The sequence below is a fragment of the Carcharodon carcharias genome, chromosome 3, assembly GCF_017639515.1.
Source record: "Carcharodon carcharias isolate sCarCar2 chromosome 3, sCarCar2.pri, whole genome shotgun sequence".
In the NCBI taxonomy this organism is placed as follows: domain Eukaryota; kingdom Metazoa; phylum Chordata; class Chondrichthyes; order Lamniformes; family Lamnidae; genus Carcharodon; species Carcharodon carcharias.
In genome coordinates, this window is record NC_054469.1 from 84,001,462 (window position 1) to 84,018,036 (window position 16,575).

Here is a 16,575-nt window from a genome sequence, read left to right on the forward strand (position 1 = left end):
TTAATTGCAGACTTAACTGTGCATTTCTAGCATTCATGCATTTATGTATGAATGGTGTTTAGGACAATCCTAACAATGATGAAAGGTCTGAAACTTAAATTCTGTTTCTCTATCCATAGATGTTGTCAGACCTGTTGAGCATTTCTAGCATTTTCTAGTGTTCCTAACAGAGTACTTCTTGTTTGTCTCTGTACAAATTTGGGTGTGTCCCAATCCAGGTGCCAGCCATGCAAATAAATCCATGTTGTTTCAAGAGACTGACCTTAAAACTTTGTTGCAGTGATGATGATTATTTTCAAATACTAAGTACGGATCTATCTCAGCCACATTACAAGTTTCTTTTCAAAATCTGTAAATTGAGACAGAAAATAGAGGGTTATGCTGCTAAATTAGATGAGGAGGAATGGGCAGTATGTAAACGTTAACATGCAATGGTTGGGCCAAATGGCCTGTTTCTGTGCAGTATATTCGAGGTAATTCTCTGAGTAAAATTAAATCAAACTCACCTGGCTCCAGCTTCTAATAAAGACTCTTTATGAGCTAATATCAGAATGTCCCATTACCATTACACTGTCATAAAGGTTGTGCTTTAGATCTTTTTATATACATAGTAATGCCACAATAACCAGTCATCTGTGCAAGGTCCATATAGAATAAATTTTTAGATCAATACTTTGACAAGTTCAAAGAACAGGACTACTTGAAAATTGGACCAACTTTTCAAAAGGTAGTGATTTTTTACACCTTTGCTCACATATACTAAGTTCCTTCCTCACACAGTGGCATGATGACTCATGTTCATTGTAACTATAACAATAATTTGCATTTATATAGCAACTATAACACAGTAAAATGTCCCAAGGTACTTCACAGGGAATATCAAGTAAAATCTGAAACCAAGTCACATAAGGGGAAGGCAGGAGACCAAAAGTTTGGTCAAAGAGGTAGTTGTTCAGGAACATCTTAAAGGAGAGGGGCAGAGTGGTTGGGGAGGGATTACTAGAGTTTAGGGTCTCAACAGCTTAAGGCATGGCTGCAAAGATGGAACAATTAAAATCGGGGATACTCAAGGGGCCAGACTTGGAGGAGTGTGCAGATCCCAGAAGGTTGAAGGAAATAATAGAGATAGGGAAGGACAAGGTCATGGAGGGACTTTAAAGCAAGGGTGAGAATCTTAAAATCAAGGCATTCTCTCTCAAAGTAACTGGCGTGGGAATCTCACATAGAATACTAATGTCTTTTCTACAAAATGTCAGTGCTAGGGTCTTCCTCAGTTACAGAGTTTCTCCCTCTCTGTTTCTCAGGCCCCCCTCTCTCTCAGTGCTAGAGTTCTTTGCATGCGTTGCTTTCTCACCCAGTACTCCCCAGAATCGTCTCTCCACCATAGTGTCGGTTAATACAGTATCAGGGTCTGCCTCAATCTGTACCAGTGCTCATCTGCACAATGCCAGTGGCAGTGTCTCTCTGGCTCTTGGTATAAAAACACTTCCCTGGCACATTTGCAATTGACTTACCTTACAAGTATAAAATAACAGAAAATTATACCACATAAAAACAGAAAAGCAAACCCACTAAATCACTCAAAATACATTGTGAAATTATTTTTCCTCATCAGATTCACAACTAACATAATAAAAACATTTTAAAGTGATATTATTTTACATACTGTGACTAGACTTGTGTCTTTGCAGCGACACCTTCCAGTCGGGTGTGCGTCCCGTCATCCTGTGTCATTTAGATTTTCAGTTCGGCGGGCACGCAGTCACTGTCAGCGGCCTAATTAACCTCGTTGATGGACCTGCCTGTCCAACCTTAATGTTGGCGGGCAGGCCGGGAGCCCAGGCGGGCCTCGGAAAAAGCATGAAACCTCATCCACAGGCAGGATGAGGTTTCATGAGGGTATGTAAACTTTCATTAAAGGTTTCAATAAAAGTTTTGGACATGTCCCAACTCGTGTGACAGTGTCACATGAGAGGATATGGCAGGGAAATTTTTAAAATACCTTTATTTCAAGTTTTAAATCGGAGACGATCTCCCTGAGGCAGCACTTTGCCTCAGGGAGATCTGTGCGCTCTTTCGCACGCACGCACAAAAGAGCACACTCCCGGCTGAGGGAATCCCCCTCTGCCCGCACAGGGAGCGCATAGCGCTTCCTGGTGGATGTCACACTGGGTGGGCCTTAATTGGGAGGCGCAGATCAGAAGGCCGCCAGCCCGCGGCCACTCCCGCACTTCCCCCCTCCCCCCAATGGGGGGAAAATGTTGCCCTTTGAGCACCTTCGTTAATGTCTCCAGTTGAAGGTCAGAGTGTGAAGCTGATATTCCCCCACGTCCCCTCCACCTCAGTATCACTTTAGTCAGCTGAAAGGAACTCCCGAATACACATGCACCTGTAATTTCCAGGATGCCACAGCTTGAGCATATATAGTGTGGAATTTTTTGCAAGATGCATTAGCATGGTTCTTCAAGCTATAGAAAGGATTTTGAATATATATCTACAATGCTTCATAAATGGCATTTAATCCTTCTCAACATTAACCTTAATTTCTGAGTGACTTTTTTTGAGCAACACTTATGTTCACATTTATAACAGGAAAACCTTATGTTATTTAACATTTTGTAAAGGTAAAGTCTAAGACAATATTTTATAATGAGAAAGGTCTATGTCAATATTGCCTGTCACGCAGTAATTCTAGGCCTCCCCCAATTAGTGAAGACAAATGTAGGTCCCTTACAGTCAGAAACAGGGGAATTTATAATGGGGAACAAAGAAATGGCTGACCAACTAAATACATACTTAGAACCAAAGGAGGACATAAATAACATACCAGAAATGTTGGCGAACACAGGGTTTAGTGAGAGGGAGGAACTGAAAGAAATCAGTATTAGTAGGGAAATGGTGTTGGGGAAATTGATGGGATTGAAGGCCGATAAATCCCCGGAGCCTGATAATCTGCATCCCAGGGTACTTAAGGAAGTGGCCCTAGAAATAGTGGATGCATTGGTTGTCATCTTCCGAGATTCTATAGATTCTGAAACAATTCCTACAGATTGGGGGGTAGCTAATGTAACCCCACTATTTAAAAAGGGAGGCAGAGAGAAAACGGAATTATAGACCAGTCAGCCTAATGTCGGTGGTGGGGAAAATTCTAGAGTCCATTATAAAAGATTTAATAGCTAAGCACGTGGGAAACAGTGGCAGAATCGGACAGAGTTAGCATGGATTTATGAAAGGGAAATCGTGCTTGACAAACCTACTGGAATTTTTCGAGGATGTAACCAGTAGAGTTGATGAGTGGGAGTCAGTGGATGTGGTTTATTTGGACTTTCAGAAGGCTTTTGACAAAGTCCCACATAAAATTAAAGCGCATGGGACTGGGAGTAATGTATTGAGATTGATAGAAAACTGGTTGGCAGCCAGGAAACAAAGAGTAGGAATAAATGGGTGTTTTCCCCAATGGCAGGCAGTGACTAGTGGGGTACTGCAGGGATCGGTGCTGGCATCCCAGTTATTCACAATATATATTAATAATTTATATGAGGGAATTAAACGTAATATCTCCAAATTTGCAGATGACACAAAGCTGGGTGGGAGGGTGAGCTGTGAGGAGGATGCAGAGATGCTTCAGTGTGATTTGGACAAACTGAGTGAGTGGGCAAATGCATGGCAGATGCAGTATAATGTGGATAAATGTGAGGTTATCCATTTTGGTAGCAAAAACAGGAAGGCAGATTATTAACTGAATGGCTATAAATTGAGAGAGGGGAATGTGCAATGAGACCTGGGTGTCCTTGTACACCAGTCACTGAAGGTAAGCATGCAGGTGCAGCAGGCGGTAAAGAAGGCAAATGGTATGCTGGCCTCCATAGCCCAAGGATTCGAGTACAGGATCAGGGATGTCTTGTTGCAATTGTACAGGGCCTTGGTGAGACCATATCTGGAATAGTGTGTGCAGTTTTGGTCTCCCTATCTGAGGAAGGACGTACTTGCTATAGAGGGAGTGCAGTGAAGGTTTACCCGACTGATTCCTGGGATGGCGAGATGACATATGAGGAGAGATTGAGTCGATCAGGATTATATTCACTGGAATTCTGAAGAATGAGGGGAGATCTCATAGAAACCTATAAAATTATAACAGGACTAGACAGGGTGGATGCAGGAAGGATGTTCCAGATGGTGGGGGAATCCAGAACCAGGGGTCACAGCCTGAGGATCTGGGGTAGACCATTTAGGACTGAGATGAGGAGAAATTTCTTCACCCAGAGAGTGGTGAGCCTGTGGAATTCGCTACCACAGAAAGTAGTTGAGACCAAAACACTGTATGCTTTCAAGAAGGAGTTAGATATAGCTCTTGGGGCGAAAGGGATCAAAGGATATGGGGAGAAAGCAGGAGCAGGCTACTGAATTGGATGATCAGCCATGATCATAATGAATGGTGGAGCAGGCTCGAAGGGCCGAATGGCCTACTCCTGCTCCTAGTTTCTATGTTTCTAATTAGGAGACACTGTTGTAGAGGTGATCCAGATCTTTCCATCATTTTGCTTTTTACAACTAATTTTCAGGGTTTTCTTTAACCAATTTCACCACCATTTTGACCAATTTAGGGGTTTTCACATAATTTTCAGTGCAGCCTGGTTCACAAAACCTATTGTTTTCAGCTGTCTGATTTCTGGTCTTGAACCATAGCCTACCCTGTTCCCCACTGCCTTTCTTTTCCTCCACAGTCGTGGGCTTGCCTCAAGTTTAGCACTATCTGCTTGATCCATTCCCTGCGACTAGATCACCTTTGGGGCAGTGGCGAGTTTATAGTTAGTGAAGCCCTGTGCTTACCTACATTTTTGGCCCCAGCCCCCACTCTGCAACCCCCCAGGGACTTCTCCCATTCCAGACACAGCCCAAAGCTAAGGGGCATTGGTTATTTCATCGGCTGTATTCGTCTTCCAATACAATTGCTTTCTTTAGAAAAATCCTCAAGAGTCTCCCTTCTTTGAAACCAATTAAGAATTGAAATGGTTCAATCTTCTCTTCAAAAAGAATTATTACATTTTTACCTTTATTTTGTTCAGATAAATTATTGAGATCTGAAAGCTAGAGTTTATTTGGAGTCTATTCCCCTCGGGGACAACCAAAAGCAGGTTTGGACAGCAATGGAAACGTTGGGCCGGGTAAGATCCACTCCCTTTCTGTTTATATCAGATGTAGTTTCGTTCATATTAAGGCTGGTATCAAAACAAATACCGAATTGTATTATGACATGACGGGACTTTTTAGGGTATGAACTGTACATTTAAAAAATCCTTGCAAACTTGTAAAAATTTCACTTGCCGTTTACAAGGGGAGATAAACAATTCCTCAAACTTTGAATGGAAGTTTGATGACAAGAACACTTCAGCCTTAACGAAACTGTACAAGCCCAACATAACCAGATTAATTCATTAATTAAAGAATCTGAAATAAAATCAGAAAATGTACATCAGGCCCACCAGCAGCTGAAGTGGAAAAATATGCACAGTCCCACCATATTCCCTTGGGTACAAGTCCCATTGCAAAGACTTGAACGTGCACATGAAAAGAAAATTCAAGGCTGACACTCCTGGTACAGTACTGAGGAAGTGCTGCACTGTTGGACATGCCATCTTTCTTCTAACTTAAACTGAAAGAGGCAGAGAGGTCTCTGCTTAACTTAAGATCTTGGCCAATGCCTTCTAATGTTGCTTCCTTCAGAGATAGAATCACAGAATCACAATGCAGAAGAGGCCCTACAGCCCATCGAGTCTGCACCGACACGTGAGAAACACCTGACCTACCTACCTAGTCCCATTTAACAGCACTTGGCCCATAGCCGTGAATGTTATGATGTGCCAAGTGCTCATCCAGGTACTTTTTAAAGGATGTGAGGCAACCTGCCTCCACCACCCTCCCAGGCAGTGCATTCTAGACCGTCACCACCCTCTGGTTAAAAAGTTTTTCCTTACATCCCCCTGAAACCTCCTGCCCCTCACCTTGAACTTATGCCCCCTTGTGACTGACCCTTCAACTAAAGGGAGCAGCTGCTCCCTATCCACCCTGTCCATGCCCCTCATAATCTTGTACACCTCGATCAGGTCCTCCCTCAGTCTTCTCTGCTCCAACGAAAACAACCTAAGTCTATCCAACCTCTCTTCATAACTTAAATGTTTCATCCCAGGCAACATCCTGGTGAATCTCCTCTGCACCCCCTCCAGTGCAATCACATCCTTCCTATAATGTGGCAACCAGAACTGCACACAGTATTCCAGCTGTGGCCTCACCAAGCTGCTATACAACTCCAGCATGACCTCCCTACTTTTGAAGGTTTACTAGATTGAAACCTGGAATGAGTGGGCTGTCTTATTAGGAAAGGTTGGACAGACTGGGCTTGTTTCCACAGGAGTGAGGGGTGATTTGGTTGAAGTGTATAAGATCCTGAACGGTCTTGAAAAGGTGGACATGGAAAGGATGTTTCCTCTTGTGGGTGAGTCCAGAACTAGGGGACACTGTTTTAAAATTAGGGGTCACCCTTTTAGGACAGAGATGAGGAGTAATTTTTTCTCTCAGAGGGTTGTGTGACTTTGGAATTCTCTGCCTCATAAGGAGGTGGAGGCAGGGTCACTGAATATTTTTAAGGCAGAGGTAGATAGATTCTTGTTAGACAAAGGAATCAAAGATTATTGGAGTTAGATGGGAATGTGGAAATCAAAACACAAGAAGATTGGCCATGATCTTATTGAATGGTGCAGTAGGCTCAAGGGGCCAAATGGTCTACTCCTGTTCCTATTTCTTATGTTCTTATATCGGCATTAGCTGAACACGCCGCCATGGTACGCACACTATGACTGTGCCTTGGCTTCACAAGCTCTGACTCAGTCCAATCCCAGGGCTCCTCCTTTAGGCTGTCCCAATGTGTCTTACATTCAATAAAGTCTGTTTGAAGTGTAGCCACTGTTGTAATTTGGGAAGTGCAACGGTTAATTTGTGCAAATTGACTGGAAGCAACGATACAGGAATCTACTACTAATGGGTTAAAAGATTCTTTATACAGTATCTCCTGTGTCACAATTTTTCAATCACATTTTTACCATCGTGCTACAGTGATCAACACTTTCACCATTACACACTACTGAATGGCTCAAAGTAAACTAGCAATGAATCAACAGCAAAGTTAGTGATGAGAAAACCGGCAATTAGAAAGTACTAAAGACGTAGGAAAACTGCCAATGGTTTACATAAGCAGTCAGGAGAACTGGCAAGGCGGAAAAGAAGTGGTGAACCAGCATCACACACACCAGGTAATTCTGTTTTTGTTTTTGTTTCACACAAAACACCTTTATTACTCGTGTTTCTAATGTTCGACTAATATTTTCAACAAAGTAAAACATTTAATTTTTCAGAATAAATTTACCCAGTGACAACAGGAAGAGTAGAGAGGAAGGGGAGTACCTAATGGCACAAAAAGGCTGTGGCAGGGTCAGCAGAGAGGTGGGAATGGAGGGATGGGTGTTGCCTAAATGCCTGAAAAGAGGTTTGGGTTATATTCTCCTGTGACCACCACCCCCACAAGATTGAGAGATTACTGGATTGTGACCACCTCCTGCCCCAAATGCTGTCAGATCCCAGCCACCTCCTAGTACTGTTAGACTCTTGCTCTCCCAGTACTCTTCCTCAGTCTTCCTGGGCTTCTGGACCCTGGCTCATTTGCTCTCAAATGCCGGAACTTCCTATTAGAGCTCACAAATGCTTAGGTCACACTCCCAGTACTCCTAGATGTCAATACTGTTAGCTATGCTTCCAGATGCCAACATCTCCATCCAGAATCTAACACTCTTATCACTGTGATCCCACAATCTGTGGCAGTGTGTGCATCATCCTTCTTTTGCATCATCCTTGTTTGCAATATTCCTAAATCCAGGGATCCCGTATCCTTGGACTACAAAGCCCAGAGAACCTTTCCAGTACTGCCTAGCCACATGACCCCTTCCCAATGCAGTTTGTTTTAAATAAGAGACTGATCACAATTTTTGGTTTTAGATCATATCAGTTAAATCATAGATTTTTTTTTAAAAATCCATCCATGGGATGTGGCCGTCACTGGCTAGGCCAGCATTTAGAGGGCATTTTTAAGAGTCAACCACATTTGCAGTCACATGTAGGCCAGACCAGGACAGCAGATTCTCTTCCTTAAAGGACATTAGATGGGTTTTTACAACAATTGACAATGGTTTCATGGTCACCATTAGACTTTTGATTCCGGCTTTTTCATGAATTCAAATTCCACCATCAGCCATGGAATTTGAACCCGGGTACCCAGAGCATTAACCTGGGTCTCTGGATCACTAGTCCAGCGACAATAACACTGCACGATTGCCTCCTCATTGATATATTGTGCTGATCGTAGTTTAAATTTCCACACCGCTTAGAGGCACACAAAAATAGTAAACTGGTATGGAGAGAGAGAGAGCCAAAACAAATCAGCAAGGAAAAAAAGCGACAAAGGAAGTGGTTATCAATCATTTGCAGCATATAGTTATGTAAGTCACATGAGAAGAATACAAAGCAATACATTGAGGGCACAAGCAAACTATGAATTATATAATAATAGTTAACTAGTTATTTCATTCATTACTGTACCCTGACTATATCAGGCCTCAGGCTGTATCCCAACTAAAAGCAGCCTATTCTTTGACTGTGATCCTTACTGCTTTAATTATGACTTTATAGACAGAGTTCAGCTATAGCTACTCTTAAAGGCACAGCGACATCACAAAAAAGTGTTCAATAAATCTTTCTTCATTTGATTACAAGCACGTAACAAAATAGGATAAAATATGGCAAAATGTTATCACATCGCTGACATAAGGTCACTACAATAAAAATAAAGAGGCCTCTTATACCGGCAAAAATATTTACATTTTTTGATGAAAAAAAAATGCTGATTTGTGAGCTAAGAAGGCAGAGGTCTGTAAATAGTACTCTCTCACTCTCACACACACACACACACACACACACACACACACACACACACACACACACACACACACACACACACAGAGCACTGGCAGGATTCCAAGTGAAAAGAAAAGCTGACCACAGCTTTCTCTGCTCATTAATAATTTGAAGGTGATGCAATGAATTTATTTATAGAAAAACAAATAAGCAACCGGGATGTTTATTTTGCAGCTTTTGAAAATCTGCTTTCTTCAGGTAGACTTACGACCAGCACAAAATTGCTGATTTCCACTAAAGGAGGACCATAGCACTGTAAATTTGACATACTGTAACGCAAAAGATGTCACCAATTCCAAATGTGTAGTAGATATGGCATCAGCCACGCTAGCAGCTAGCTAACCCTTTTCTCGTGAAACAGGCTAAAGATTTTCAAAGAAAAAGATTGAAGCGATCCGGACTGTAACCCTCAAGTTTCAATATGACTAATTTCTGTGGATCAATAAAATACTGTTGGTCGAATGCTAAATGCACAACTGCAAATGACCACCAGTATGGCCCAAATGAGCTGCAATTTATCGTACATTAAAAAAATACTTGACTGGATGAATTAGAAAATTGAAAACTTTAAAGTAACATAAAGTATATGCCGTTTATCTTCCTGTGGTTTTCCTTATGCTGAATTACATTTGTAGCAGTCATTCACAGAAACAATGTGGCACAGTTTCACAAATCTTTAATTACTGATTCAGTTTCAGAATTATGTAACTACCCCTCCTGACTGTCCCTTACCAATGTTCAAAGTGATAAATATTGAGGAATACGACGTTTTGATAAACATTTGTTTCCTATCAGAGCTTTCTTCATGAATGTCACTGCTTTGCGTAAATGCTGGTGCAGAGCACTGTTAATTCACTCATTTAATGCTGAAAACCATAATTGTAAGTAGTGTCTTACTTGAGGGCCACTTCCAGGCACACTTCATCTTGATGTGCTATGTAGTGTTGGGATGCCTGGAAGTTTGATTCCCAATTTCAGTCATGCTACACAGCACCAATGGTTAACATTGTTGAAAAAGTAATTTGCTGTTCCCATGTATAAGTTTTAAAATAAGGCCGGAATTTTCCAGCCCTGTTGGCGTCGGGCATCATGGCGGGCCGAGGGGGACAATATGGTGAGAATGCCAAAAATAGGTTTCATGCTGGCGTGAAAGCACAGCGGAATCATCCAATAGTGTCTGCCATGGCAGAATGCTAATCCTACTGGAGGCCAGCGTGAGCCCGCTTCGCATCCCATTAATGGCCCGAATGGAATCGTCCCATCACACCAGATTTACTGTTACGCCAGCGGGAAAACACGCCAGCTCAGAACACGTCTGGACAAGTGTGATGTGCAGAAGTCGGGACTTACAGTTAGGACCTTGCTCACATCACGGACATCGTAGGTGATGATGATACTGGAGCCCTATACCTACCGGACCCTGGAGAAACACGTGCAATGCCCATTGGGTGAATTCTCATGGACATGGCTTCACCGCGAAGCAGCTCACGGGAAGTGGAAAGTGTCCAATGATGTCTGAGGTTTGCTTTGGGGCTTCAGAGTCTAGGCCATGGACTGTTAAGGATGATCGGTGGGGAGGGGGGTGGAAGTGGAAGTTATAGGTTTGACTGGGAGAGGTGTAGCATTTGTCGGGGTGGGGGTTGGTGAGGTTGGGAGGGGGGATGAAGATGTCGGGTGCCAGCTGAGGTTGTGTGGGGGGGAACCAAGTGATGAGGTTGGGAAGGGGAGGAGGAAGTACAGTGGGAGGAGGGATAAAGGGGAGAATGCGGCAAGTGGGGAAGTAGGTGAAAGGGGGAGGAAGGTGTAAGGGAAGAAGTTCGGAGAGGGGAAGGGGTCCGGGGAAGGAAGGTGTCCGGTGAGGCAAGGAAGGTGTCTGAGGGGAGGAAGGAGTTCAGAGGGGGGAAGGTGGGCGGGGGGGGAGAGAAAGGAGTAAAGGTGGTGGAAGGGGTGACGGTGGAGGAGAGGTGTCCAGGGGAAGGTTCTGTACAGTCAATACCTCCTGGGGAGCGAATTGAGATGGGGGTGCTAGGAGGGAATGGTGAGTATGTGAGTGGGCAGAGTGAGCCAGAAGGGTGGGAGAGTGAGGGTGTGTTGGTAGTGGTAAAAGGGACGGTGAGGTGGTTGGTGGGGGCTTGGAGGCAGACACGGGCCCTGGGAGTGAGAAGGGGAGAGTTGGGGAGGCCAATGTGGATGGGAGTGGGATTGTCAGGAAGGTACGGAACATGTGCGTTCATCTGGACATCCTGGAGAAAAAAGCGTTCGGGTTGGTAGGTGACGGTAGCGAGGTGGTATGTGATGCCACGGGAGTCATCAGTGACGGGGAAAAGGACATGGGTGACTGGGGGGAGGAGAGAGGACAGGGGAGCTGATGAGGAACTTAATGATTACCATGGGCTGTCGAAATTGAAAGTGGGCGGAACCTCGTGATGGACGGGCACAGGTGCTGCATGGGAGTGTGATCAGTGGGTGGGCGGAGACGCAGGTCAGTCAGATGGACAACTGAAAGAGAACATCAGCAGGCAGCGTTGAAAATGCTCAGGACATTGGGATGAGTGTGATGGATGAAGACTCCACCTGCGTAGGAGTGTGATTGCATGAGGCTCTGAAAGGCCCTGCACATGTACTCCTCCCTCCAGAATCACTCATGCTCTGGCTGCATGCAACTGAACTGCTAGTGTGGGGAGCTGCAGGGGAAGGATTCGTGAAGCCTGTCGATGAAACTGAAAGAGACCATTACACATTATTCAGTGAAAGTGAATATAGTTTCAGATTATAAAGTGAGCAAATGTCTTCACCCATGCAACCACTTGTGATCAGAATTTCTTAACTTTTCTAGGCCTACTACTTCTTCTGCAGCAGGGGTGGAGACAGCCTGCTCAATGGTTGGCCCTATTGCCACTGATGACGTTGGCATGCATCCTCTGGAGAACCGAGGCCTTGAGGGCCTTAGCTTGCTTCGGCTGCCCTCCTGTCACCAGCTGCTCCCTCTGCGATGACACAGGACGAAGTTGAGGGGCTCACAGGCAAAGGGGACTCAGAGGGAGAGGACGGCCTCTGAGGTTCTTGAGTGGATGACCCAAGGGTGTCCAGCTGCTGCTCCTCCTCCCTTCGGGCACCCAAGGCCTCTGGGCCTGACTCCTTGAGGGGAAGGAGCACCTGGGAGGGACATCGCATTGCCACTGCAGGAACTCACCCATGGCTACCGTGATGGAGTGCAGGTCTGCACACTTCTCCATGTTCCGCTGGACCAGGGTCTCCATGATGACGCCATTCTTCCCAGGGAGACCTCCATGCATGGACATATGGGCGCCACTTCATCAGAGAGCAGACGGATGCACTCCCCCAACTCAGCTCTGCATGATGTTAACCCACCTACTGCTGACTCTCCATGATGAGTTGGAAGGCCGAATCCAGAGGCTCCTTATCTGACTTGGACCTCACAGATGCCTCTTCCCCAGCAGTCCTCCGAGTGCCAGGGAGCTCGGCCAAACCTGCCTCCTGCTGCTGCTGACATGTGTCCATGCAGTGACCCGAGCCTGCTCTAGATCTAAGTCCCAACGAGGTGTGTCTCTGTACTGGTGGAGGGTGTGGGTAAGCACTGTGATGGGTCTTCCGGTCTGCTTATTTCCAGTTCTTCAATGCAGGAGTTGGCATCTTGGTTGAAGGTGTGGACATGGATGAAGCTGAGGGACAGGCTAGCTGAAGGTGTCAGTCACTTGGCAGAGCTCCCTGTGAACCAAAGTCAAAGTAATTAGTGCATGGCAGCAGAGTCAAAAGCAGGAGAGAGCGAGCACTCACAGTTGTGCTGAGAGAAGGATGATGTGGTGCAAGATTCTCACGTGGCTTCACCGTTGCCACAGGCATGGTCCACTTCCTCACCAGTCAGCATGATAGCACGCCCCTCAAAGTGAGTTAGGAGCCCAATGTGGGCCACCGCCTCCTAAGCCAGATTGGTGACTCTGGCGGACCACTTGCAGCCAGAGCGGGGGTAAAGGACATTGCCTCGGCCTTCCACTGCATCCAGCAGGCACTCCAGAGAAGTGTCACTAAATTTGGGGCTGACATCTTCTTTGTTTTCAGAGCCATCTGTCACCTGAGGCAGTCGTGCTCTGTAGGCACGCACTCTAGTGCTCTTTAAATATGGCGCCCAGAGCAAGGAAGCTCTGAAGTCATGGCATGTTGGGCAAATCTGAGCCCGTCCGCCAGCCATCTGGCGTGTTTTCCATGAATGCATCATTAATGAGGCAGGACGTGCTGAGAATAGGACAATACAACGCGAAAACTCGCCACTGAGGTTGGGGGGTATGTAAAACACCCTTTTTCCTGCCCGCTACCACACTTTGTGCAAATCTGGGATGATTCTGCCCTAAGTGTTCATTTTTGAATTCAGTTGCATTGTGCAAGTGGGAAGAGAGGTGGTGTGTCTGTACGGAGGACCACTTCAAGGAGATAAGTAACCACGGTTTGGATTGAGTACTTTAAATGCATTGAAACTCAGCAGATATCTGTCTGTTCTTGTAATCTTTCACTCCCAGCAATAGGATGGGCGTCTTTGTGGTTAAAGTGTAAGCTTGTACTAACAACCAGCTGGACAACTGGTTACACTAGAACAGACACATGTCTTCCATGTTGATCAGGGTTCTCCATTAATATTGCCACATCTACACAGCGTATTAAAGCCTCTGGAATCACGTTTTTATTGCACTGTATGTACTGGGCTTTGCAATGAAACCCTCATTATTCTCCCTTTTTAAATATGGCTAAAATGTTGGCAAATAAGTAACTTGTATTAACAAAAGACATCTATGGAGCAAATTGAAGCGATCCCTGCCACAGACAGTAAACAGAGAGTAAACATTATTTTATCCACATGCATCATATGAGCAGCCTTGTTCAAACTTGCATCTTTTCATTTTACAAATTTATGCACAACAACAAAAAATGGCCTTTCGATCTATCGTTGACCCCTCGAGGTGGGGGGGGGGGGGTTTAAATGCAATAGCCCCCAAAACATGGCTTGTGGATTGTAATGTGCAATTAATCTGAGCCTGTTGACTCCAATGCTGCCAGGGTACCAGGCATTAACCTGATTAACCTGCATGGTTTTCCGTCTCTGCTCACACGCCAGCTGGTTGTTGAGGGGGTGGTATCCTAATTGGTTTCAGTATCGGATAGAATTGATATGCAGCAATGACAGAGCAATGTATGTTGTTAAGATCCCCAGCTGAGGTTACCACTGGACAAGCCTGATCCTAGGCTGGAGCTCAGCTTGATAGGTCCTAACTTTTATTTGTTTTTTTAGATATGTGGAGAGAGGGCTACTGAACAGTCAACGGAGTCAGCTAATGAACTTTTAACAAAAGCATAAAACATTTATTAAACAAGACAACTATATTACAGTACTCCTTTACCCACAACTATACCTTCACAGATATATACAGATTTGTAAGGATACACAAGTTATAAAAGTTATCTTATACTGTAATGTTCACAGTAAGTACACAGTCCATCTACCAATAGGCAACCTGTGGTCAGACACACCACACACTGAAACCAAATGACAGATGTCACCCCGAACAGATATTATAGATCTCTCCTCAACTCCTCCCAGGTGCTTGTCACACCGCAAACCAACCAGTCTCACTGAATTCCGTCTTTCACACGAGGGTTTCCAATCTCCATTCTCCAAGAATTTGTCTTGGAACGTTCTCCCAAACTGACGCTTTCTCTCAGGCACCTTAAACAGAGGTCCAACTCCGAAGTTTTGAACTCTCCTTCTGATCTCCTCTCCGTGGGTCACCAAAATCAAACTTAAACATTAAAGCTAAAACTCATTCCTAACACCCACAAGTACAAATATAACTAATTTAAACTATCTTCATTTCCTAGTAATGTGTAGTCAATGGTGCCCTGCACCATGGGGAAGACTGCAAACCTAGTGAAGTAGCATACTCATTCTGCCGACTTCTCTCTGGCAAGGGAGAATGAAACTTGATTGGACCCCAATGTATAAAGAGCCTCAGTGGCCTCTGACATGCAACAGTGGACAGCAAAATGTGAGATGTTGCAAACATCTCCAGCTCCAGTCTGGAAGGAGCCAGAGGAAAGACATTCACAGCTACTGTTGCCTACATAGCCTTTGCCAATGTGGCCCAATCCTTGCTCTGATGTTGCAGCTGTGGTGCAGATGTCACACACATTGTTCCTCGCAGAGGTCCAGGTAGCAGAATTGTTCCCTGAACACCTGGGATGTATACAACATTCTGCTGAGAGCCCTTCTCCTCCTCCTTCCTCCAGTAGCTTATCCCACTCTGCTTGACCTCTGTTCATTCTCCAAGTCATATTGCATTCCAAGGGAAATAGCTACTAGTGCATCCATGTCTGGAGCAACCAGTTTGTGCAATAAGCTTAAAGTCCTTCAGCGCCTGCCACACCACTCCTTGTTGACTTTGGCAACTTTAAACAACTATAGAAAGCACTAAACATTTGTAGGATTGAAGCAACAGAAAGAATAAATTAACCAGCAACTATCCATAAGTAGTTGATGATCCATTTAACTAGTGCTGGGTGAGGGTTCTTTCTTGTTGCTGAACATGTATTCAGCTGTGTGAGGTTAACAGACAGCATGAGCTGGAGCACTGAAATCAAAAGTGGCTGGTGTCAAATCATCGTTTGTGCCATGAACTATCTGTTCTGCTTACTTCCGGTAGGCGCTCATCAATATAGCACCCAAAGCAACTCACCCAAAAAACATGTACGCACATCATGGACATAATTTTAGGCACCAAATAACAGCAGTATCACCCAAACAAGGGGCACTACCAGTTCAGGTTTCACGTCAAGCTACTCTTCACCTATAGCAACATCATCTGAAGATATGAGGTCAGCATCTGCACACACACTGACAACTATTGCTCTGCATTTCCCCAACCTCTCCACTACACTGGCAGACTACTTGTCTGATGTGTGCTGGCCTTGGCTCAGTGGTAGCATGCTGGTCGTTATGTCAGAAGGTTGTGGATTTAAGCTGCATCCAAAGACCTGAGAGCGCATGAGGAAACATTGTACTGTCAGAGGGGTCATCTTCCATATATGGCTTTAATCTAAGGTAAAGGCAAAATACTGCGGATGCTGGAAATCTGACACAAAAACAAAAAATGCTGGGAAAAACTCAGCAGGTCTGACAGCATCTGTGGAGAGACAGACAGAGTTAACGTTTCGAGTCCGTATGACTCTTCTTCAGAGCTAGAGACCATATGACGTTTCTGCAGAGCTTAATCTAAGGCTCTGCCTTCCCTCTCAGGCAGAAGTTAAATGGCCCACAGCAACTATCTGAAGAACAGCAAAATTCTGTTGGTGTCCTGGCCAACATAGATTGGAGAAGAGAATATTAAGAGGAGGTTTAATAGAGCTGTACAACATCATGGTGCATCAGGACAGAGTAAATAGGGGAGGAAATGTTCCCGCTGTGGGAGGAGTCAAGAAGTGGAGGACACCGATTTAAGGTGATTGACAAAAGAAGCAATGATGACACCGCCAAAAATTTTTAACACA

General features: G+C 44.7%; 1 protein-coding gene across 13 annotated transcripts in view; it reads right to left on the reverse strand.

The window, feature by feature from the left end:
* Nucleotides 1-16,575, reverse strand: part of LOC121275890 (cytochrome c oxidase assembly factor 1 homolog) — a 74,812-nt gene that overhangs the window by 11,698 nt on the left and 46,539 nt on the right. For 8 of the 13 annotated variants that reach the window (XM_041183691.1, XM_041183697.1, XM_041183688.1 and 5 more), the window contains one exon: nt 263-349. The exons of the other annotated variants lie outside the window; for them this stretch is intronic. The gene's annotated coding sequence lies outside the window, so the exon portion shown is untranslated. The remainder of the gene's footprint in view (nt 1-262; nt 350-16,575) is intronic. 13 annotated transcript variants of the gene reach the window in all.